Source organism: Microcaecilia unicolor, chromosome 2 (genome assembly GCF_901765095.1).
Source record: "Microcaecilia unicolor chromosome 2, aMicUni1.1, whole genome shotgun sequence".
In the NCBI taxonomy this organism is placed as follows: Eukaryota; Metazoa; Chordata; class Amphibia; order Gymnophiona; family Siphonopidae; genus Microcaecilia; species Microcaecilia unicolor.
The window spans coordinates 488,625,067-488,651,206 of record NC_044032.1 but is presented as its reverse complement, the minus strand read 5'-3'; the positions used below and the strand labels follow the sequence as shown (position 1 = coordinate 488,651,206).

At 39.5% G+C, this 26,140-nt stretch overlaps 1 protein-coding gene across 2 annotated transcripts in view; it reads left to right on the top strand.

The window, feature by feature from the left end:
* The window catches only part of ZFYVE28 (zinc finger FYVE-type containing 28), a 382,583-nt gene that overhangs the window by 304,575 nt on the left and 51,868 nt on the right, over positions 1 to 26,140 (top strand). The window lies entirely within an intron of this gene.

Genomic DNA, 26,140 nt, shown 5'->3' with positions numbered 1-26,140 from the left:
TTTGAAAAATGAAATAAAACATAAACCATTTTATTTCAGCTATTAGCTAAATTATTTAAAACAAGGTCTGGGGACGTCAGGGTGCTGAATGGCAGCTTGAGCCTTCTGCTGTGTTCTACCTCAGATTAATCTGCTATTGTACCAGCTAGATGACAAGAAAAAGATTACTGGTTTACCAGGACCTTGTCAATCACTGTGGCAGCTAGCAGCGCTGAGATACTGTCAACATGGTGGGGCAGATTCTTCAGGAGTGGTGTCACAGGCACCAAACAAGTTAGAAGGTAGGCCAGAGGACTTACTAAAGTCTGCCATTGAGGAAATGCGAGGGTGGTTCAAGGAGATTAAAGCAGATGTAGCGGTGACCATGGCTAAGTTGGCAGCTTAAAGGTCAGATCTGAACACGGACATGGCAGACCTGGGCAGATGTCTTGAGGAAACAGAAGCCTACATAAGGAAGGAGGACATGCAAGTTATGAACTTAGAGCAAAAATATACAGATCTCATCAAACATAATGTCAACATACTTGGCTAATTAGATTTGAAAAATAGAAGTTGAAGGTGTAATTTATACTTCTGGGCTTTCTGGAAAGTCTGGAATACGTTGACTGCATGGAGGTAGTATGTAAAATCTTGGGCAACAGTATTGGGAGAGAATCTAGTGAGCTTGGAATAAGACACGATAAAATTGGACAGACCTCATAGAGCTTTAGAGGGTTCCAGAACAAATGCCCTGAAAGACAATGTGGATTGCTATCATAATTACACAGTTAAGGAGCAAGTGCTGCTAAAGTGTGAGTCCTGAAGCAAGTTATGTGGGATACATATAATATTGAGATCTTCTCAGGCTTGTCTCCCCTAACACTGCAAAAATGTCATGAACTGCAGGACATTACAGGTAAATTGAGGGAGGAGTGGGTATGGCACTCATGGGCATTCCCATTTCACAGGTGTATTGTTCACAGGACAAGGGAAATCTTATAGAGTTACATTACATTACATGCAGTCTTGTATGCTGCTATGACCTCTCAGTTCTAAGTAGCTGGCAACAAAGAAACCAGGACATAACCCAGGATAACATACATTAGAATACAACATTGTTACAAAATATTGCTTAGTATTATTATCATAAAGAATTATTTGTTAAAACAAACTACCTGAATGACCAGGTTTTAATTCTCTTTCTAAAATCCAAATTATAAGGTGAACTATAGAATAGAGGCAAAATATCCTTCCATAATTTTGTGAATTGAAATGCCCAAGAGCGTTCTAATAATCTCATCCTTTTTTTCTCTTTTATAGATAGTTAAGCAATCTATCATCACTGATTTGAGTTGCAAAAACCACAATCTGGTATGACTAATGAGGGGCCAGACCTTGCAAAATTTTATAACTGAAGCAAGCTAGTTTAAACAAGATTCTTGCTTCTACTGGTAACCAATGCAATTTAACAAAATAAGGAGAAATCCTATCACACATAAAGAGAAAATCAAACGCACAGCCATGTTTTGAATGGTTTGAATTGTTTTTAACTGTTGAAGAAAGCAAGCTAAGTAACTAATATTGCAATAATCTTTTTCAACAACAATGCTTGGACTATCAATTTAAACTCTTCAACCTCAAAATATTTACGTATTAAATGTAATTTTCTCATAAGAAAGAAAGATTTCTGATTAAGATATTTAGTTTGCAGTTGTATAGATAGTATATTATCAATCCATACTCTACTACTGCTACTACTTATCATTTCTAAAGCGCTACTAGACGTACGCAGCGCTGTACACTTGAACATGAAGAGACAGTCCCTGCTCGACAGAGCTTACAATCTAATTAGGACAGACAAGCAGGACAAATAAGAGATAAGGGAATTACTAAGGTGGGGATGATGAAATAAGGGTACTGAACAAGTGAAAATTTTGATAGCTCAAAATTTGATAGCTGATGAAAATTTATAGTGTGCTTATGCGATACAAATAGACTTTGAAATATTAGGGCCCTGTTTACTAAAGTATGCTATTGTTTTTATCTCACGCTAAATTTTAGCGAGTGCTAAAAATGCTAGAGCACCTTAGTAAACAGGGCCCTTAGAAACTTTGGTGTCTTTCAGTAGACAATTTCGTTTTATCTGTATTTAACTTCAGTCTAAACCTGGTCATCCAAGATTAAATAGACAATATAGAACTTGATATTATATCCAACTCTAAATCAACAGGTATTAAAACTGTAATATTTTACCAAAATATCTCGCAGTTGGAAAAGTAAATATAAAAATGACTACTTGCTAAAGAAAATTTGTTTATAGTGGCTGTAGGTGGCACATCTACCGGACAGTATTTTTATATTATAAAATGAAACCTTAACAGCCCAGGGGTATCTTATAATGTAGAACTCCCCAATAATGGCTATGATCACTGTTTTCAATATTAATCCAGAACCCCAGAGCAAGGGAAAACAACTCACTAAGGAGAAAAAAACCAGTGCTCCCAAAAAAACTAGGTGTAAAATGTCACATGGTAAATAGCTACCATATAGACAACGGTAAATAGAATAAACGGAGTTATAAAGACAAATTTCAGAAAAACTGTGCATGGAGAAATATATGAAAGGCTAATCTGAATATATAGAGTCCAAGCAGATGTTATAATTCTCAAATTTTGAAGATTATCCAATCTTGTATCACAGCTCAGCCAAATCTCCGACATGGGGATCCTCTTGTTTCATCCTCCTGCGTCAGGGGGATGCCCAAATTCAGTGAAAAGCTCCCGATTGAGAGTAATGTAACACATCATGTAACTCCAAATAGTGCCCCAATTGTTGAGCCACCAATCCCTCCATTATCTTCAATAGCAGAATGGATGCTACCGATCTATAGTTGGAGACTAATTGGTAAGATTCCTTCTGATTCTGTAGTATAGGTGTAATAACTATTTCTCCTAAAGAATCAGGAAAAATGCCTGATGACAAATTCAATTGTATCCACTTAATAAGTTGCTCTAAAAATTCTCTGGGGGCCAGATTAATAACATTTATAGGGCAAATATCCAGAAGACAATAGGATTTGGCATATTTCTTGAATAAAGGCTTAAAATTATGCCAAGAAATAGTATTAAATTCTGACCCATTTCAATCTGGAGGAATCTCAGTGCTTATAGTTGGGGCATCTAAAACCAACACTGGTCAAAGGAGAGTGGAGAGTTGCACATAAATTTTGGGTCTTACTCTGAAAATATTCAGCAAGTGAATCTGCAGATAGAAATATTGCAGAAATAGGAGAGCAATTAGATAGAGATGTTAGCAGTGAATTAACAAGTCAAAACAACTATTTAGTATGATTCCCATTTGAGCTTATTAATTTAGAATAATTTTTCTAGAAATGTTAAACATTTGTTTATACTCAATAATCGCTTTTCACCAATTAGATCTATTCATTGAGGAGTTATTTCTATTTCCTTTCCAAGCTTCTGCAATATCTCTTTTGTTTTAATAACTCTGGAGTGAATCATTTATTACTTTGCCTAATGAATTATTATTTAATTTGTAAAGAAGCTATTTTGTCCATAATTTGAGTTATTTTTTTTCCACGAGAGAAGCAGTGGTGCAGGCGCTCATATCTTTGGGCTGGTGGGAGCAAGAAGTAGTGGTAGAGATTGCGAATGCATGGCCAGCCAATTCCCCAAAGTGGGAAAGACTGCTTGCAGCGACAATTCCCAGTGGACCAGTGGGGAGTAAAATGAATAGCCTTAACAGTAAGAACTTTTATGTCAACATAATGACTCTGACCTGATAGACCCTGCATTTTGACAGTTCATGGTGCAGTGTTCTGTTTTGATATCTGTGTTGAAAATGGTTTGATCTTGGGTGCACAAGGACATGCACTTTCTGCAATATGGGGCACCTGTCATGTTGATATATGTGGTAGAGTCTCTGAGGTGGTGAGGTTCTTCCTCAAAGGTATATATACTGGGAGATATGATTAGTGGGCAACATAGGGGAGTAAGAGGGAAGAGTGGGCAGGGGATTATGGGGGAGTGGGGAGGGGAGGATCTTAGGCTGTTGTGGGGGAGATGATGGGGATTAGATGTGACTGGATGCAAGGTAAAGGTGGGGAGTACTCTGTGGCAGATAAGAATCAGACCATACTTTGAACTTTGATGGCACAGACTGATTTACATATAATATATATTAATGTTAAAGGATTCAGTTCTCCCTTTAAACGTCAGTGTCTGATCAAGGAGACCACCAGGATGGCAGCATCTACTGTCTCGTTCAGGAGTCCCATTTAATCCATAGGAGAGTAAAGTTACCCTACTGGTATCTTAATGTTGGGCCCTAAACAGAAGAGCGGGTATTTTCTTTGCATGAACTGTGCAGCCAACCATCCTAGAAAAGTTGACAGACTCCTTGGGGAGATATGTGGTACTTTGGGTAGAGCAGCAGGGCAACATATATATTTTAGTATTGGTCTGTGCCCCCAAACACAGAACAGAAAGTTTTTTATTCTAAACTGGAAGGGAAATTATTGCAGTTGGGGGGGGGGGGGGGGAAGGACATCCATATGACACCATCCCCCAATTTAGATACCACAGTCACTATGCAGTATCGCCAGGTGGATAGACTGGCCTTCAAAAGATTCATAGGGAAATTGGCCCTGGTGGATATCTGGAGACTAACCCATCACCAGGAGAAGCAATATAGATTTTACTTAGCAGCACATGGCTCACATACTCACCTAGATTATCACTTTGTGGAGGCTGCAATGGTCCCCCAGATATTAACTTCAGGGATAGAAGTCATAGTGGGGTCGGATCATGCTCCTATTTGGATTAAACTTATGAATGGTCTTATTGACCATAAGCTACAATTCTGGAGGCTTTGATGTAAACCTATTAAATGACAAGAAAGTGATCCAAGATTTGAATCAATCTGTCCCAGAATATTTTCAGCTGAATGCAGCTAAGGGAATCAGACTGGAGATGGTGTGGGATGGATCAAAATTTAGGGGTGACTAATCATGTGGACTAGCAAATCTAAATGGGGATGAAGATCAGCAAGACAGTCACCTGCATAGAGAGGTCAGATTCTGTGAGAGGATACACATGCACGACTCCAGGGCCACTACTAGATGGTAGTTAACTCTTTAAGGGAGCAATTGCACATAATTTGTTAATGAGCTTAATCTAACTAAAAGACTCTGAGGAAGGCAATAGAGCAGGTAAACTTCTGGCACATCAGTTAAAAGAACAAAGAGATTATGTGCTGTTTAAAAGTCTGAAGGATGATCAAGACACTATGATTACAGAGTTGAGCACTTTTGAGGGCTTGTTTGGTTAAGTAACTATCACATCAGAGGTGGTCAAAGGATGATAGCTGTGGGTTATTTAGCAAAAACTGGGATACCCTGTTTAATAGACTTGTATGATGCACTATTAGATATGGAGATTCAGGTAAAGGAGGTGAAGAAGGCCATATCAGAGCTAAAACTAGGAAACGTTTTATAAGATGGTCCGGTTCATGGCCCAGATGCTAACTGAGGACTACAATGCAGTGCTTTAGGGTGAGGATCTATGCCCATCCAAGTCAGAAGCTGATATTGCAGTTCTCCCTAAGCATGGGAAGTATCCCACTCAGTGCGGATCATATCCTATTCAGTTATTGAATTTTGATGTAAATTATTGGCCAAAGTGTTAGATACCAGGTTGAATGCAAGAATCCAAGAAGACCAATCAGGCTTTATCCCAGAAGATCGAGAGGAAGCAAAGTACGCTGTAAATTTAGTATGGTTTCCTAGATCCCAAAATATATCAGTGGCTCTTCTAGCCATAGATGCAGAGAAAACTTTTGATAGGATGGAGTTGGAGTTTATGAAAGCAGTGTGCAGGACCATTGGTTTGGATACAACTTTCTGTAGGTGGTTTTTAGCTCTGTACTCATCACCTAGAGCTATAGCTCTGTACTCATCACCTAGAGCTAGAGTGTGGGTTAATGGGGTATACTCGTGACAGCTTCCAGCTCTCACGAGACACATATCAGGGGTGCCTTTTATCCCTATTGTTATTTGCAGAGGAATTTAAAATCTCTCCATTTGTGGATCACATTTTACTAAATATATATTGCAATCTTTACCTCATGTTTTACAAGATATAGAAAGTTATAGCAGTTTATCGAGTTTTAAAGTAAATACCATCAACTCAGAAATTTTGAATATATCATTAGACCTAATGGTAGTCCAAAAGATGAAGAGTTCTTTTCCTTTCTGTTGGGCACAAGACCATATTAAATACTTGGGGGTTCTGTTCTGTTTTCGGGTAGTGAGCCCTTGGACCACAGTTGTAGGCCTGACTGCGGCAGACAGGTCACCTCCAGGAGCTACGATGAGAGACAGGAGCTAGCAGCCAGTACTAGGCTGTACTCTGGCAGGAACCAGGAACAGGGCTCGGCTTGACAGGAACCAGGAGCAGACTATCTCTTCTTGTTCAAGTGTACAGCGCTGCGTACATCTAGTAGCGCTATAAAAATAAGTAGTAGTAGCAGCAGAACTAGGCTCGGCTTGACAGGAACCAGAAACACAGAACTAGACTTGAGTAGGAACCAGAAGCGAGACTTGGCTTAAGCAGAAACCAGAAACACATCTCTGGTAGGAAACAGGAGTAGGGCTCACACGAGCAAAGCCCTCAGGAACAGGGTTCAGAGGAGCAAGACCCTCAGGAACAGAATTCACAGGAGCAAGGCCCTCAGGAACAAGACTTCAGGAATAAGGTTTGCAGGAACAAGATTTCAGGAACAAGGCAGGCTTGTTGTGAAGGCACTAGAAGTGGGGATTGAGTCTTGTAAAAACACTTGACCCTGATGACGCCTAGATGTGCTCCTCCTCTGACATTCTGCCCTCACTTCAATCTAGGGCTTGCTGCATGCACACATTCCCAAGGGGCAGGGCATGCACAAATGCAGGCGGACACTGCCACAGGGAATCTATAGGGCTGAGGTCAACGCCCTGGAGAAAAGAAGCGCTCCAGACCTGAAAAAATCACGGAACGTGCCAGGTTCATATTGGTCCAGAATATCAGAGCTTCTTCCAGCCGAATTGTTCTCAGCTACTTAGAGAACTCTTTTATGATTTTGATAGGTGGCACAAACTTGATCATTCATTGATAGGAAACATCACTGTTAGCAAAATGATACTACCCCCATTTCTCAGACTTTACCGATAGGCGTAACAAGGACAGTAACAAGTTTCCTGGAGAGTTCTAATGAAAAAGAAACTAAAGGGTTGATTAGGTGTACCAGATTTTAGAAGATACTATTTGGCAGCTTATTTGCGAACAGTTCTGAAATGGCATCAGTTGAAGTCACTTGGGTTCATATAGTGCAGGCATATCTTTTGGAAATCAGAAGGTTTTAACCAGGTAAAATGCCCTAGGCAGTCCATTCCTGTGATTATGTGTAGGTATCTGGCACAGGGCATTTAAACAACTGTTGGGAAATAAGATCCTTTCAAGAGCATCCCCTTGAATTATCTTCAAAATTTGGCCATAAATTGAGATCCCAGCCAGCTCACAAAATGGTAAACCTGTGGACTAGCTTGGCTAAGACAACTATATGAGGAGACTACACTTAGGGCATTTCAGGGTATCATTATGGGATTCCTAATTCAGACTTTTATTTTCCCTACTTCAGAGAATTCCAATGAGAGAGTAGTTAAGAGGACAGTTATCCCCATTTGAGGAGGTACTGGGAAGGGAGACACAACAGCAGAAGCTTAGTTCTGTACTGTATGATTTATTATGCCCTGTTGAGAGGTTATTACCTTCATACATTACCCTCTGGGGCTCATTTTCAAGAGAGAAAAATGTCCAAAATGTGTCATAAAGCAGCATTTGGACGAATTTCTTCTCAAAAACATCTAAATCAGTATTTTTGAAAACTATTTTGCAGATGTTTATTTATGCAATTCATCTGCAGTGTGTTCAGATCACTAGAGGGCATGTCGGGGGTGGGCTTTGGGCATTCCTAACACTTGGTCGTTTTATAGCTATAATTGAATAAAACGAAAACGTCTAGGGCTAAAACTCCAATGTTTTGATCTAGACCTGTTTTTAGAATGAATAAGGTACAAAAAGATTACCTAAATGACCAGATGACCTCTGAAGGAAATCAAGGATTCCCCTCCCCCCTTACTCTCTCCCAGTGGTCTTTTACCCCTCCCATCCCCCAAAGATGTGACAAAAATAGTACTTTCCAGCCTGTATGACAGCTTCAGATGTTGTAGCCAGTTCTATTAGAGCAGCAAGCAGGTCCTTAGAGAGTGTAGTGGTTGGTGCAGTGCACTATAGAGAGGAGGACTCAAGCCCATATCTCACTCTACCTGTTTACACTTGTGATGGAAGCTGTGAGTCCTCCAAAACTCACCAGAAACCTACTGTACCCACATATAGGTGACCCCTTCATCCATAAGGGCTATTGTAGTGGTGTACAGTTGGGGTCAGTGGGTTTTGGGGAGCTCAGCAGACAAGGGAGCAACAGTGAGATGTGTACCTGGGAGCTTTTATATGAAACCCACAGCAGTACTCTGTAGGGTGCCCCATTGCCCTAGCTCCTCCAACATCTCAAATGGCTTGATTTTGTGCATTTTGCACTTGGCCTTTTTTTTCTTTTCTGAAAATAGACCAAAAAGATAAATGCACAAAGCACAAAAACATCTAGTACGTGGCCATTTTCGAAAAAAAAAAAAAAGAGAGACGTTTTGCTGTTTTGAAAATGGCTATATTTCCTATTCGGATTTGGGACGTTTAGCATAAAACGTCCCAAGTCCAACTTAGACATCACATCGAAAATGCCCCTCCACAGAAACAAGATTTGGGGAATCTCCTTTTAGAACAGGAGTGGCAGTTATATGGAAACATTTTTTGAATATACAATACAAATTGGGCTAACAAACTTATATTTCAGGGAATGCTGTAATATCAAAATGTTTGTTTATAAAGACACCATCCACCTCTAATTCCCAGTACTACAAAGAACTCTTTAAACAAATGAAACCTCAAACCTACTAGTAGAGGAATTCATAAAGAATATTTTACCCAACTACTAAAACAGGAGTCCAGTCATGTCATTGGTTTCTATGATGGAGAGAAAAAAAAGAACCTATGAAAAAAAAAAACTACACATCTGGTTCCAGAAAATCCCCTACACAAATTTACTTGAAGTTCCTTGTTTGTAAGTAGCTTTTGTAGAGGATTTTTTGGAACCAATTGTTGTAACACTTTTTGAATATCCATCTCAGCTAACTTAATAGAAAATCAAATAAAAGTTCTTTATAGATGGTATCTAGAACCTATCCATTACCAACATTTTTTTGCCACATCCTTCAAAGAAGTGTTGGCAAGAATGTGGGAGAGAAGCACATATTTCCGTGTCTGACGGGATTGTCCTAGCATTCAAACTTTTTGAAGAAGTCGTGTAACAACTTTTCAAGTAATGTTAGCAGTTCACATTCCACTAGATCTTTGGATCTTTTATTACAGTTTCTTACCCCAGTTCTAGATGATGCTCAAGTTTGGGTGCTTCTCCCTTGTGTAGGAATAGCACACAGGGAATTGGCTCGAAGATGGAAATCTCGGAAACTTCCCAGTCAGAATTTTAAAAAAAACCATTTGGCACATATATTATTACACAAATAGACAGCAATAAAAAAATGAGAAATTTGAGAAAATGTGGGCTCCTTTTAGTGTCTGGTATAATAGGAGTGGGAAGATGTGGGAACTAGGGTGTTAAGAATGCAGATCTGCTTATGGTTAATAATATATTCACACTGGGAGGCTGATGCATTGTATTATTATATTCCTTATTTGAGTTTTACAGAAGAAATGCAAAGACTCCATAGTATTGCGCATATGGGAGAGAAGGGGGATCTCATGGAAAGAGTTTCTATGCAGAGAACTATTCTTGATTAAAGCTTGTAACTTTGTTATACAGATGATTATTATTTATAAATCTCTTCAGTATTGTTGTTCATTAACATTTTTGTAATTATAAAATTTTGAATTAAAAAGAAAAAAATATCAAGGTCTGGTTATCTTGCTGTAAAGTAAACCACCTTGAGGAGTGGCATAAACTGATTGAACAGAAGCCCTGCAGAGGTTGAGAGTACATGGGCGTAGAAAAGAAACCATTATGTTAACTTCTGTAAGTGTTTTTGGCATGTCTTTTATTCAGAGCAAAACTATAGTGCATTAATAGGGCACTGTGTGGGAGCTTTTAGTGCTGCCTCCTCTGCAGGATCTTCAATTAAAGGCTTTAATTTCCCACTGCTCAATTTACTGCATTGTTAAAGGTGCTAAGTGGTAAAAAAGATTCTAGAGAACATGCTACTCTATTGCACTTTGCTTGTGTATTATTTATTTATAATGCTCCATGCTTCAGAGACGGTTCCCTTCTCTTTCTTTTAGATTAGCTGTAAATAACATATCCCTCTCCCATTTATAAAGCCGCATGGCTTTGTAAAAAAAAAGGGGGGGGGGGTATTTTTAGAATATCCCATCTTTTCCTAAAGGGTCATTTTTTTCCTTGTATTGCTATTCCCTCTCTCTACTCACTTTTTTACCTTTTTGTTTCTGATCTTTAAACTTAAGAAGGATAATTTGCAAAATCATTTTCTCATGGAAATGGGTTTTTACAAAAATGCCTGCCCTGTGTGCAGCTAAACTTGCCCACACAAAAACTGTGTACACATGAGTTTAGCAAAACTGAGAGGTGGATTAGGGAGGGGTTTGCACGTGTGTGTGTTAAAACTATCTGCATAAAGGGCTAGATTCTATATATCATGCTTAAAAAAAAAATCAGCACAGAAATGAAAAAAAGCCTAAACATATTCTATAAAGTAAGCCTTAATTTTGGCGTACTTTATAGAATAAGCCTAAATTTCCATGCGGTTTATAGAATACAGTGAGCGCCGTCAATGTGACTAAATTTAGTCATGGCTATTTATGCCACATTTTACTTGTATAAATCCTGACACCTAAATTACATGTGGACCGGGTGTATTTTATAACATGGCTATTTATGCCACATTTTACTTGGTATAAATCCTGACACCTAAATTACATGTGGACCGGGTGTATTTTATAACAATACACACAGATTTTAGAAACGTCCATGACCCACCCATGGCCATGCCCCCTTTCAACTATGCGACTTAGAATTTACGCACATCATGTTATAGAATATGCTTAGTTGTGCGTGTAAATTCTAATTATTGCCAATTAGTATCAATAATTGCTTGTTAATTGGCAATTATCATCACTGATTGGCTTGTTAAGTTGCATGCACAAATAAGAGAATACGACTGTATTTGCACGTGAAATTTAAGTTGACCTATATAGAATCTAGGGGAAAGTGTCTTGGAAAAATTATTCTCATGCACAGTGGTGTACCAAGGGTGGGGAAGTGGGTGCAGTCTGCGCCGGGTGCAGGTAGTATGGGGTGCATCAAGCAGTCACCAAACCACAGTCTCCATGCGCGCGACTGTCAGCTTTGCCGGTCCCTTGCCCCCTCTGACATCAACTTCCTGTTCTGGGTGGAAGAGGGAGGTGATCCACTTCAAGCTAAATATGCCACTTTTCATGCATTAATAAGTGTAAATGCGTGGTGGTAATTTTGCACATGCTTTTTCTGTGAAAATTTGCCAATATGCCACATAGTGACATGGATATGTGTACGTTTCACTAAAGTGGGCACCTGTAAAAATAGCTCAAAAATATTTATGGTATCTTTGCCACAGTTAGAATATCATGGATATCAATTCATATTCTGCTGTGATCAAGTATAGTAAAAAAAATTTGGTTTGACCACTTCTTCACTCTCAACTGCCATAGAGCCTACCAGACTGCAGCCAGCACCAGACTCACCACCGTGGTGAAAATCAGCTGGCGGTAAATACTGAGACGCCATAGGAATATAATGGATGTCTCAGTGTTTACCGCCAGCTGATTTGTACTGCGGCTAAAAACGTTAGCTTGGATTTGTAAAAGAGACACCCTTAGGGAGCCAATGTAAGATGCATGTTAGAACTGTGTGCTGAGCTTCAGCACACAGTTTCCTAAGGTTACACACTGAAAAGTTTTACTTCCGATGCAGTGAACTAGTAACATGCAAATTACTGCAGCATTAAAAAAAATGTGCACAAACTGAAAAAAAACAGTACACATCATCAAGGTAAAATGCCACCGTTTTCATTTTAGATTGAAGGGGGTTATTCTTTTCTCTTTTCTGTCAATGTGTGAGTCAGTTCTTGTTCAGGATTTAATAATGATCAGGGATTGATTCACTCACAAAAGGGAGAAAGAGAGACTCCCCCTCTCCCTCTAAAAAGTCTATTGGGTCTAAGGCAGAGGTGTCCAACCTTGGCCCTCACCAGGTCAGGTTTTCAGGATCTCCACAGTAACATAACATAACACAATATCTTCTAGTCCGCTATCTACCTTTTGGTTCTATGCAGACTACTAAAGATAAATCTGTAAATTACATTACATTATGTCAAAAAATAAAATTCCATTTAAAATTAACAATAAAATCAATGACAAGGTAATAAACCGATGATCGTTAACCTACGGAATTTAATACAAATTTCCTAAATGGGTATATCTTAATCATGTGCCTTGCCTGTAGCAGAAAGCAGAAAGCATAAAATTCAAAATAGTTTTATCTAGTCTTTTTGCTTGGGAAGCTAAAAGATTCTCCAATAACCTGAACCTCTTTCAACCCTTTAAAAAAGGATAACTGAATAAATTGCAAGCACTTGTGTCTCTCACTGAAGTTGAAAAAACAAAATGATAAGCAAAATATAAGGGAACTAGACCAAACACAACCTTATAAGTCAAACACAGAAATTTGAATAAGATTCAGGCATATATTGGTAGTCATTGAACCTGCATAATATATATTGAGGAAATACTGTCAGATGTTTTTTAAGAGTAAATCAATCGTAAAGCCATGTTTTGAATAGTCTGTCATTTTGTTAACAACTGCTTAGAACAGCTAAAATAAATAATATTACAGTAGTCCAACAAGCTTAGTATTAATGCTTCTACAATTAAGCAAAATTAATCTTGTTCGAAGTATTTACATACTCTACGAAGTTTGTGCATGGTTAAAATAAAAAAAGCTAGTTGGATTAATATATTGACCAGTGTCTATAACCCTGATGGCGAACCTATGACATGCGTGTCAGTACTGACACGCGTAGCCATTTTCGGTGACACGTGGCCGCATACAGAGAAGCAGCGGCGTTTCCCGGGGCGGATCGCCAATGCGCCCCCCCCCCCAGGTGCAGCGCGACCTCCCCCCCGGTGAAATCACCCCCCCCCCCCCCCGGTGCATGTTTACCCGCTGGGGGGGTGCCGTGTGCGCTCCTATTGGCTCCCTCCGAGTCCTCCGCTTGTTCGCTCCCTCTGCCCCGGCTCCTGCACGGCCGTTAGGGGATCTTTGACCTCACTTCCGGCCGGTGGAACAGAGAGCAGCGGAATGCCGTGGCGGACGCATCTCTGGGGGCCCTGTGATCGCCATTACCACATAACCACAGCAACCATCATCCAATCTACTGTTCTGGGGTGTTGTGGATTTCTAATTGACCATCATTACTGAGATAGGTGAGGGGGAGGCTGGGAGAGGCGAGGGCATGTGCTATGGGTGCCGTTTCCCGCCATTAGAAATAGCGGCAGCCATCTTAATTTACATAAGGTGGTCAGTTAGGCTAGTTAACCCCTAATTGCCTGCAGGGCTAACAGGCTATCTATAATTCTATCTTCTGTCACTGCCCCCCTTATGGAGAACCCAAAAAATAAAAAACCAAGGTTAAGTAAAGGAAGTGGTAGTAGCAGTAGCCGACCCTTTCAAGAGACATGGACCGAGATGTATGGCATTATAGAAAAAAATGGCAGATCATTTTGCGTTCTATGTACTGAAACTGGTAGTAAGCAGAACGTGGAATATAAATAGACATTTTGAAACTAATCATTCCCAGCTCTTGAAAAAAAGTGAGGATGAAAGGAAGGAATACATTTCCAGGCAGCTACACTTTTATAAGAGCCAATCTAATTCCATCCTTAAGTTTGTAAAAGGTTCTACAAATTTAACATCTGCAAGTTTGAGCATTGCTCACTCCATAGCTCAGCATGGAAAAGCACTCAGTGAGGGAGAATTTATTAAAGAAACTCTCCTAAGATGTGCACCAGTTCTATTTCACGATATGCAGAATAAAGATGCAATTATTAAGAGAATATCTGAGTTACCACTCAGTAGAAATATCAATTGAAGATTTAGCCAATGAAATTCAGCAACAAAAAAGTCACTAATAGGCAGATTAGTTAAAGAATTCCCCCTCCCCCTCACTTATCTTAGTTCACGGCACCCCACACAAGTTAAATAATATCCAGACCAACAAAAGAAACCGACTGACAGATGAACAAAGAAGTCACTAAGCAGGTAAGTTAAATAATTAGTTTTTGGTTTATTAAATACAGTTATATATTACAATTATACATTTTTGTTATTTAAACTATAAATATCGCGAAATTATGTTTTTTTTTTCTCGAAGTGACACACCACCCGAGTTATGCTCGGTTTTTTGGCAAATTTTGACACACCAAGCTCAAAAGGTTGCCCATCACTGGTCTATAATGTAAATTTGGAATCCAAATAAACTCCAAAATTTCTAAGAGATGTTGAAAACTGATAAGTAATATTTTTAACCATCACACTTGTCTCAACTTGAAGCATTGTTAATAAGTACAAATTTTGTTTTGTTGGTATTCAAATTTAACTTGTGAATCCTCATCCAATTTTCCAAATAATAACCACCTGGATTACTATAATTTCTGATGATACAACTGAATGAATAGGAATTAGAACCGTTCTATCATCTGCATAGATATAACTACGGAAACCTTTTTTTCTAATTCAAAACCGAGTGAGTGTAGATAAATATTGAAAAGTAATGGTGATAATTGGGAGCCTTGAGGGGACCCCACATGGATTAGTCTACTTTTCTGAAAAACTGTTCCCCATTTTAACCTTATAAGAGCGCTGCTTTAAAAATTTCTTAAACCAATTTAGAACAGATCCTGTAATACCTATTTTCTTTAATGTGTAATAAAATAGCATGGTCCACTAAGTCAAAGTCACTGGGTAGATCAAATTGTAAAACTAGTGCCTTTTTACCAACAGATAGCAGTTGTCGAATATTATCCAAAAGGGAACCTATTAACAGTTTCTGTGCAAAATGAAGACCTAAAACCAGACTGTGAGGAATGCAAAATGGGATGGAAGCCACTGGTCAATAGTTAGTAACTAAGTCAGTGACTTCTTTACAATCATTCAGAATTGGGGTAATAACAATTTCCCCCAGCTCCACTGGAAAACTCCCCATAGACATTGACTGCAGCCAGAAAAAAAATAAGGTTCTAAATTACAAAGTAATTGCTTTTAACACATAAGGGGGGCAAGTGTCTAGTTACATATTTTTTATAAAGATAATTTAAACTGGACCATTCTACTGGAGCAGATGGGACCAAATTCTGTCTACTGGGACTGATAGGGAAGTACATATCAAGGAATCAAAACTATAAACTCTATTGTCAAACTCATTTCTAATAGAAAGAATCTTTAAGCTAAAATGATCTGCTAGTTGAGAAGCTGAGGGATATTTATCCTGACTCACATTTGTATGATCCCTGGTGTCAGTAAGATCAGAGAGAACTTTAAATAAGAACTTTACATCCATCAAATTTCCCCCAATTAATTTTGAGTAATATTCATTTCTTTTAATTTTTCAAGCATATTTATTTTCTTTATTAGCTATCCTCCAAACTAATTTATTATGAGCTGAGGGAAATTTAATCCAAATGTGTTCCGATTTTTTTACACTTACTCTTCAATTCCAATAGTTCATTGTCGAACCATTTGTCAAATGATCTTTTTAACTTGACTTTAGAACGACAAGGAGCCAATTCATCTAAAATATCCATACTTAATGAAGACCATTGGTTCACAAATGTTAAAGCTGTGGCATCTCCTTGAACCAATAATATTTTCCTGGTTCTGAGGAAATATTAAGTGGTCCCCTCTTCTTATGCCACTGTTTTAAAAATGGTGACACCTGATCTTTAGCAGTATGTTAAATCCTACAACAAGGAGATTCTCTGACAATTAAGTGAGTACATCCTTATTTGCAGCCTGACCCCTAGCAGTATATTGGAAATATCACTGAAAGTCAGGTGCCACCATTTTGTAAGATGATGGCACTGAATTCAGGAGCAAGCAGGCAGAATTCTATTTCCTGACCAAAAGATAGGATGAGGGGTAGGGAGAGAAATTGGGTGTTTTCTGGCCCATACCAGGATTTCTCGGGGGGGGGGGGGGGGGGAGTTGGAGAGGAACTTCAATACCCACTTGGACTACCAATGACCTTTTTGACCAAGGTCATTTGTGGTGCAGTGCTACCTTTGACTTTGGATGATTCTTTTGCTCCTATGTTTGCATATTGACTGCATCCCTGGCTGCATTCAAATCCGGGCTAAAGGCCTACCTGTTTGATGCTGCTTTCAACTCCTGACTTGTAACTTTTATCTTATCCTTATGTGTCCTTCTGTCTGTCCTTCCCTTATCCTTTTTGGTCCTGTCTGTTTGTCCTGGTTTAGATTGTAAGCTCTTTTGAGCAGGGACTGTCTTTCTTCTTCATGTTCAATTGTAAAGCGCTGCGTACGATTGGTAGCGCTATAGAAGTGATTTATAGTAGTAGTAGTAGTTTTTGGCTATGGTAAAGACTCAGTGCTAAAGGGAAAGTTAAACACACACAGAGCACCAAAATGCAGTACTTCTACATCAGGTGCAGTTTCCAGTTCTGTCATTTGCATGTATTTTACATCTGTTTAGCATAGTGGTTTTACTGTGGACACTTCTTTGCTAAAAACTTTTACTACAGTAAGATTAGTGCAGGAAAGTAATAAACTGACTTACTAAAGAATGGTGTACAGAGCTGGAAGAGGACTGCTATTTAATTGAAGGCATTCACAATATCGCTAAGAAAGAGGAAGTACTTCTAATAGATGATTTCAGTATGCCAGATATTGATTGAGACTTCTTTTTTGCGATGTTCTCTAGAAGTGGGGAGATCTTGGGTTCTGTAGAGGAAGACCTGTTCCAGCATTAGTAATGGAATTCACACAGGATGGGAGCATCAAGGGGAAATAAAAATGTAGTGGGCAAAACTGAAAGGAGCTGTTGTAAGGGAAGCAAGCCTTTTTGTTGGGAAAGTAAATAAAATTAAGAGGAAAAGCAGGACACTTTTTGGTTCTCAAAAAAATTAACTGAAAAGGTAAGGGGAAAGATTAGCCTTCGTGAATTACAAGATATCGCAGGAAAAAAAGCAACAATATCTTGAAAAGCTAAGAGATGCTGATAAAGTAGTCAGGAAAGCAAAGATGCAAATAGAATTTTAAAAATACCTAATATGGTAAAATGGGAGGGACAAGAATTTTCCCCCTCATTCTATAGCTTTGGCACCTAAATGTAAACTCCATTTTATGCTTTATTTATGTTGATGTTTGGATTGATATGTATTTATGTCAATGCTCAATAAAGACCTTTATAAATTAAAATTATAGAATTCTAGCACGTATGTGGGTAGGTACTGAGTGCTATTCTCTACATGATGTGCACAACTTGTTTAGCACACAAACGTAAGAAATGCGAAGCATGTGTAGGGCATAAGCAGGGCTCCCACCTATGCGCTTAACTTGTACAAAATACTATGTTATGTGCTAACATCCTGCATTTAGGTGTTTACATTTATGCCTATTGACATTGTATAAGTGGGTGCACCTAATTGTAGGCGCATAGATGCCGATTTACACTTGTATTCTGTAACAAAATCTTAGCACCCAGATGCTGTTCTAGAATAAGTGCTCAGTGCACTGGGTCTAGGTGCCTAGTTGTAGAATTGCCCCCTTTTTAGATATGTTATGATAGGAAGAAGAGCAAAAGTGGTATTGTGAGACTCAAGAGTGAAGGGGAGGAATAAGTAGAAGTCACTGGGGGTAAAACAGAATTGCTTAACTTATATATGTATTTCTGTTGTGTTCACAGATGAAGGACTGGAGGTAGAACTGCAGAAGGCAAGCACAAATAGGAATGGAAGTATGGTAGACTTTGAGTGATTTTAAGAAGACTGTGTATATGAAGTGCTATATAAAGTAAAGGTAGACAAAACAATAGGGCCAGAAGAAAGTTTTCTGAAGAAACGTAAGGAAGTTTTGGAGGTTCCACATTCTTACCTTTTCAATGTTTCATTGGAATCAGGAATTGCCCCATAGGGTTGGTGAAGGGCAAATTTGGCCTCTCTCCACAAAAAAGGAAGTAAGTAGGAAGTCAGGAACTACAGGGTGGTTAGTCAGAACTCTGGTGAGTAAATTAATTGAAGCACTTCTAAAACAGAAGATAATGAGGTTTCTAGAATCCAGTGGATTGCAAGACTTGAGGCAGCACGGTTTTACTAGAGGTAGGTCTTGTCAATTGAATCAAATAGGCTTCGGCTCGCTGAGCAGGCTTTTCAGAGGTAACCTGTCTAAGCTGGCTGTCCCTGCCATTCTGCCTTGTAGCTGTTTCAAGGGGTTTGTCTTTGACCTTAACGGCACCTTCTTCATTTTGCCACTGCAACACTTCCATGGTAATATCTATCTCTGCTCTTTTTAGCTTTAAGGCTGCTTCTTGTTCACTATAGGAAGCACATGATTTAGCGGCCTCTGCCTTTGCCATTACCCGGATGGCAACTGAGCTGGTTATGGACTTGCTAGAATGACTTGATCTGTGACCTTACGGAGCAACTGGAGGATATCTTGAACCAGAGTTGTGTGATGTCATCTCTGACGGTCTTAGCTGTTTGATTCTGCCATTTTAATTGCATCTATTATCATTCTTTCAGGCATTTGATGCAAGCTTTCTTGAAGGCCATGCTCATACAGGCTGTCCTCAGTATTGGTTTTCGCTAAGAACTTAAGATAATTTTCTGCTGCTAACTGATAATCTGTAAAACTAGCTTGTAATTGTGCTGTAACTGATGTTTGTAGTGGATTCAGACACCCTCTCTATTCAACTTTGTGCCATTTTCTATTTAAGTTTCACAGATGTTCCTGTCTGCAGCATATTTCTGTGAAGCTTTCTCTGTAATCTTGTATAGTCTGTGATGTCTGGTGGGCTCTTTCCCGCTTTCAGAGATTTCCTATACTATGTGTATGGCATCATCTGTCAGCCAAAATTTGCCGTACAGCCAACTCACTTACTACAATCCTTTCACTTGTTTTTCCTGAGATGAGCTGTTCCGTCATCTACGATTAAACTGGCTGAACTAAACCTTTTTTTTTTTATTATTATTATTATTATTGATACGTTTGTTGCTAAGGCAGCAGGTGGGGACTGCTCCCAGGATTTCCATATAGGGATCACTTAGCTGTCAACACTGCGCAGCTTATGAGGTCTAAAATTTTCCTGTCTGTTTCTGATCACATAACTAACTTTTTCAACTTTTGAATTATCAAATTATATTTATAATGAGCATATTACAATCCTGGCAGTCCTCACCCAGTTATCACAGCTCACAGCAAGTAATGTCCCACACATTGATTTCTGCAGCAATTAGCTCTCACTGAAGCCACTCTGTGTACTGCAGACACAACTCTGGTTCTCTATCACTGAGCATTCTGATGAAGAATCCTCTTAAAATTGTAATGAAGAAGTGATTTTTCACTCTTTTGATTTCTACCCAGTTTTATGTACTAAATATATTCAGAGAATTATTACCACTACTTATTACCAAAGAAGAGACTCCAATTCTTAATCCAGTTCTTCATTTAGTACAATTGATAAGATAAACAAATCAGTCACTACAGTTGCGAGGAACTGTCAGTGGCTGGTAATATAAAATAATCAAACACAATACTAACAGCTATCGCAGCAGGTGAAAAATCACTATCGATTACTAACATTGAGACAAGAAAACAAGCCACAGTTTACTGTCTCAGCATGGAGCGTTCCAGCTCTCTAAACGCTGGATCAATGACTTAGGCACAGCTCTAAACAGGTTGCCATATCTTTCCTTTTCACCTCAGGAGAGCAATTGGAGGGGGAGGGGTGAATGTTCCTCCCAGCATGCTCAGAGGCAGGCAGCACAACAGCTCCAAAAACACTGAGAGCAGAACCCAGGTGTTCAAAAAGGCTAATCACAGAGCACTGCAGAAAGCAGGAACCTGATTCATTATACACAGCTTAATAAATATACAGACATGTAATCTGTTACACACAGACAGTACAAGCTGCCCAATGTAATGGGGGCAGAACAAGCAACATAAATAAACTGAGCACCCTCAGTATGAATCCTAAATTGATTTACTGGATTAAAAACTGGTTGAGTGGAAGGCAGCAAAGGGTAGTAGTAAATAGAGTTCACTCTGAAGAAAAAGACATTACCAGTGGTGTGGTGCAGGTATCAGTTCAAGATTAGATTATTTTTGACATTTTTTAAGTGATACTGTGGGAGGGCTGACTGGTAAAGTGTGATGTGACTCTGCACATTATTCTAAAATCTGCAATAGGATGGACACACTGGATGGTGTGTTTAACATGAAGAGGGATTTGTCAAATCTCAAAGAATGGTTTAGAGTTCGTTAGCTAAGATTTAATGCTAAAAAAGGCAGGTCATGCATTTAGGCTACAAAAATACAAGGGAGAGGTCACAGTATAGTGGGTGAGGTAGTTCTATGTACAAAAGAAAAACGGGACCTGGATGCTACTACCACCGCTGGGCCTACCCAGAAATTACTTTCTGGCTACATCACTACAATGTATATATGATATAAAAGTAATTAAAGTTTTTATGTGTCTGGAATAGACTTTCTGAATCAATATGTCAAGCTGAGTCTCTGGCAGTATTCAACTCTTAAGCTAAAAGCCCACCTTTTATATGGCTGCTTATAACTCCTAACTCCTATTCACCTGTTCAGTACTCATGTCTGCAAGTAATTCCCTTATCCCTTATTTGCCCTGTTTGTCCGTCTTGATTAGTTTGTAAGCTCTGTCGAGCAAGGTGTGTCTCTTACATATGTAGTGTACAGCGCTGTGTACATCTAGTAGTGCTATAGAAATGATTAGTAGTAGTACTTTCTATACACATAAGCCTACTATAGTGCATAAAAACTGTTGTACACACACACAAATCACTTATAAAATTACAAGCAAGTTACTGCACAACAGTTTACCATAACACCAACCTCAAAAGTCACCAGCCTCACACTCCAGGCACTAGCATTGAAAATCTGTGACATCCCCTGATGCAACAGTTTCTTCAGCCCCACATTACATGTAAAAACAGAGCAGCATTGTTATTATAGTTATTATATGTTAATTATGTGACTGAAGGCCCTACTCCAACCTTGCATCTCACTGCAGCATCTCCCCGACCCCTCCTTTCACACCCCCCTCCCCCCACACACACACACAGGTGACAGTAAATATCCTCTGCATACCCGCTCCCCAGTGGGTCAACATATTCGCTTTTTCCCTCACCTCTCAGGTGTCCAGCACATATCTTCTCCTTCCTATCTTGAAAGTAGGCAATTACTTCATTAGGATTCATCTTCAACTCACATCTAAGTTTTGGCAACCATCTTAGCTTTGGTAAAGAAATATTGTTTTTTATCTCTGTAATTTGTTTTTTACACCCCATCCTGTCAATTGAAAATGGCATGAAAAAATAAACGCACAGAGCACAAAGTCATATTTCTTAGTTGGATTTTGGACATTTAGCGCAAAATGTCCAAAGTCTGACTTAGACATCATATCGACAATGCCCCTCTGTATATCACAAAAATAACTTCCAAAACAATAGCACAAGTACTTAACCTATAACCAAAGGAGTGCATGCACTATGGGAAGAAAATGCCTCAGAACCTCCCTAGTGCAGCAATTATTAAAATTCAGTTTTTGTTTTAATCCTTATGGATACCACATTCAACACATGACTTTGATTCAGTTGTGGTCGCAGTATCTCAAAAAAGATATAGCAGAATTAGAAAAGGTTCAAAAAAGAGAAACAGAAATGATAAAGGGGATGGAAAAGCTAAAGAGGTTAGGGCTCTTTATCTTGGAAAAGAGACCGATGAGGGGAAATATGATTGAGGTCTACAAAATTCTGAGTGCTGTAGAACGAGTAGAAGAAAATCGATCTTTTACTCATTCCAAAAGTGCAAAGACTAGGGAACACTCAAGGAAGTTACATGGAAATACTTTTAAAACAAATAGGGGGATAATATTTTTTCACTCAACAAATAGTTAAGCACTGGAATTCTTTTCTGGAGGATGTAGTAACAGCGGTTATGCTTGCCCTGGGTTTGGTAGCATGGAATGTTGCCATGATTTGGGTTTCTGCCAGGTACTTGTGACCTGGCTTAGCCATTGTTGGAAACAGGATACTGGGCTAGATGGGCCATTGATCTGACCTAATATGGCTATTATGTTCAGAAGCTGCGCCTGTGGATAGCATGCTCAAACCAACTTGTAATGCCCACTGTATCTAACACTGCATAGAGATGGGACCAGTGAACTTTATCAAACGCTTTTTGCATCTAAACTAACCACCGTAGTTGGCAACTGCTTTGCTTAACAATTTGACATACACATAAGGACCTTGCAGACATTAAGCACTGATTAGTGTGGTTGAACAAAACTAACCTGGGAATCACTCACCAAAGTAGGTAGATAGGTGGCTAATCTATTAGCCAATAACCTTGGCAACAGTTTAATATCAACATTTAACGGGAAGATCAATTGGTATGAATCCACATTTTCCCTTAGTTTGTAATTAACATAGTAGATGACAGCAGAGAAAGACCTGTACGGTCCATCCAGTCTGCCCAACAAGATACTCATATGTGCTACTTTATATGTATAGCTGACCTTGATTTGTATCTGCCATTTTCAGGGCACAGACCGTAGAAGTCTGCCCAGCACTAGCCCTGCCTCCCAACCACCGGTGCTGCCACCCAATCTCTGCTAAGCTTCTGAGGATCCATTTCTTCTGAACAGGATTCCTTTATGTTTATTCCACACATTTTTGAATTCTGTCACCGTTTTCATCTCCACCACAGTGGCGTAGCCACAGGTGGGCCTGGGTGGGCCAGGGCCCACCCACTTAGGGCTCAGGCCCACCCAACAGTAGCACATGTTTAGCAGTAGCTGGTGGGGATCCCAAGCTCCGCCAGCTGAAGACATACCCCTGATAGTAATTAAAACGCTGCTGTCCACGATACTGGCACCTGAGCATGCTCAGTTTTCAGCGCGTGCCTACTGCAGACTGCCAAGGTGGAAAGAAGCGTTTTCCCGCCAGCTCAGATATTTTTCTGGTGGGGGTTGGGAAGAACACTTGGTGCCCACCCATTTCTTGCCTAGGCCCACCCAAAATCTGTTGTCTGGCTATGCCCCTGCTCCACCACCTCCAGCGGGAGGGCATTCCAAGTATCCACCACTCTCTCCGTGAAAAAATACTTCCTGACATTTTTCTTGAATCTGCCCACCTTCAACCTCATTTCATGTCCTCTAGTTCTACTGCTTTCCCGTCTCCAGAAAAGGCTTGTTTGCAGATTAATACATTTCAAATATGTTAACGTCTGTATCATATCACCCCTGTTTCTCCTTTCCTCCAGGGTATACATGTTCAGGTCAGCAAGTCTCTCCTCATATGTCTTGTAACGCAAATACCATACCATTTTTGTAGCTTTTCTTTGCACCGCTTCAATTGTTTTACATCCTTAGCAAGATACAGCCTCCAAAACTGAACACGGTACTCCAGATGGGGCCTCACCAACGATTTGTACACGGGGCATCAGCACGTCCTTTCTTCTGCTGGTCACACCTCTCTCTATACAGCCTAGCAACCTTCTGGCTATGGCCACCGCCTTGTCACACTGTTTCGTCGCCTTCAGATCCTCAGATACTATCACCGCAAGATCCCTTTCCCTGTCTGAACATATCAGACTCTCACCGCCTAACACATACATCTCCCGTGGATTTCTACTCCCTACGTTTGGGAATGACAGTAATCAGTGCCATGTTTTCATGTGGAGGAAACCTCCCCTCCTCCACCACTGCTAAATGGTAAGCTAAGAGAGGCCCTATAATTTGGGGTTGAAGAATCTTATAAAATTCCCCAGAAAACCCATCCACCCCCAGCGGCGAAATAAGACTTCAATGCTTTAATTGCATTTTGTAATTCTTTGGCTTGAATCGGTGCATTAAGAGATTGAAACACTTCTGCTGATAATTTAGGAAGATGAGCCTTATCCAGAAAGGTCTGCATGGCTATAGGATCTCCACTGATAATAGAACCATATAGTATTTGGAAATGATGTAAAAAATTGTGTGAGATTTTATGATGTCTATTAGTAATAGAGCCCGAAGGTTCCTGATGTGGCTGAAGACCACTCCAAGTTTTAACAACCTGTTCTAAAAGGTGGCCAGTTTTATTTCCAAATTTATCAAATTTGTATTTCCTATATATCATACTATGAGTGATATGTTAATGAAGTAAAGTGTTTAAAGCCACCTAAATAGACAAATATACATCTTTGGTAGTTTTTGAAGGTGTGATGAGGAAGGCTCTGCAAGCCTTTTGTAATTGAGCTTCTAAATTACAAATACTAATCGCCATTTTCTTTTTATTCAAACTAGTACATGAAATTATGTCTCCTCGAAGCACTGCCTTAGCTGTGTTCTAAAACAACTGTGGCTGATCATGTGTTGAGAGTTAGTGGACAAGTTCCAATCAGTTCCTGCTAAATTCCCATCAGATACTGTTTAAATTCAAAATGATGTATTAAATAGGTAGGAAAATGCCATCCTGGGGCCTTATGATAATGGGATGGTGCCTCCAGGTCCAGGCTCACCATAGAATGATCCAATATAATCTCTGTATCTATGGCGCTGCCTTAACATTAGAAAATAGAATACAGCTGACCAAAATGTAATCAAACTGTGACCAAGTTCCATGAGCCTGGAATCTGTGAAGTAGCCTCCATGGATTAACTAAATCTAATTCAGTGAGAAAATGTGGTATAGAACCCCTTTCCCCGGAGGTACAGATCAGCGTGTTGAGATATCTACAGAACAGTCAAGTGTGGAGTCTAGAGTAATATTCAGGACTCCTAAACCCAATAATGGAATGTCACAGTAAAACTAATTTTTTAAGCAACAAAGGATAAAAGGACTTTTCAAATGGTGTGGGCCCATAAATTACCAGTAAAAGAAATTCTCTGCTATAAACCCCACACTCTCAGCAATATATATCTGCCATTATCATTTTTAAAGAGCTCTGTCACTTTATAACCCAATTGTTTATTAAAAAGCACTGAAACACCTCCCTTACGACTCCCTGAAGAGGCCTGATAACCATCTCCCACCCATCGTCTTTGAAGTTTCTGATGTTCAGTGTCAGATAACTAAGCTTCCTGTAGACAAGCAATGCCCACTCCCCTACATGTAAGTGCTAGCAAGATTTTATTCTCTTAATAGGCGCGGTAATAACCCCTATATATTCCATGTGACTAAACGACATTATGAGGTGGTCATGGCACCGCCCAGGAAACCCATTTCCAACAAGTTATCCATCTAAAACAGTAACAGTTGGAATGCCCAGTGCCCATCCCAAACCGTCTATGTAGAAAGTTACACCTATACAAACAACTCCATAAAAGTAAAGAAACAGTACAGAAGCCCCCATGCAAGTATGCATCCCATGTTTCATATCCCTTCTCAGTCCAATGCATTAACATATACGTTTCCTCTCCATCCCTCCAATGCCCCAACAATTAGAATAATTAGTGCTCCAGTCATCAACATAGACTGTAGCACTAAGATCACATACAGTGCATGAAGAACCCCCACTTGGACATATATACACCCTCTTTCCACTGCAAAAATAACAAGGCCAAGAAAGTAGCCATGAAAACAAAACAATCACATAGCAGAAAACCACTGGTTAAAAGCTTGCAGTGGAAAGTACAGAAAAGTCAATAAAGTTCCTAACAAAAAGGGAAATGTGAATCTG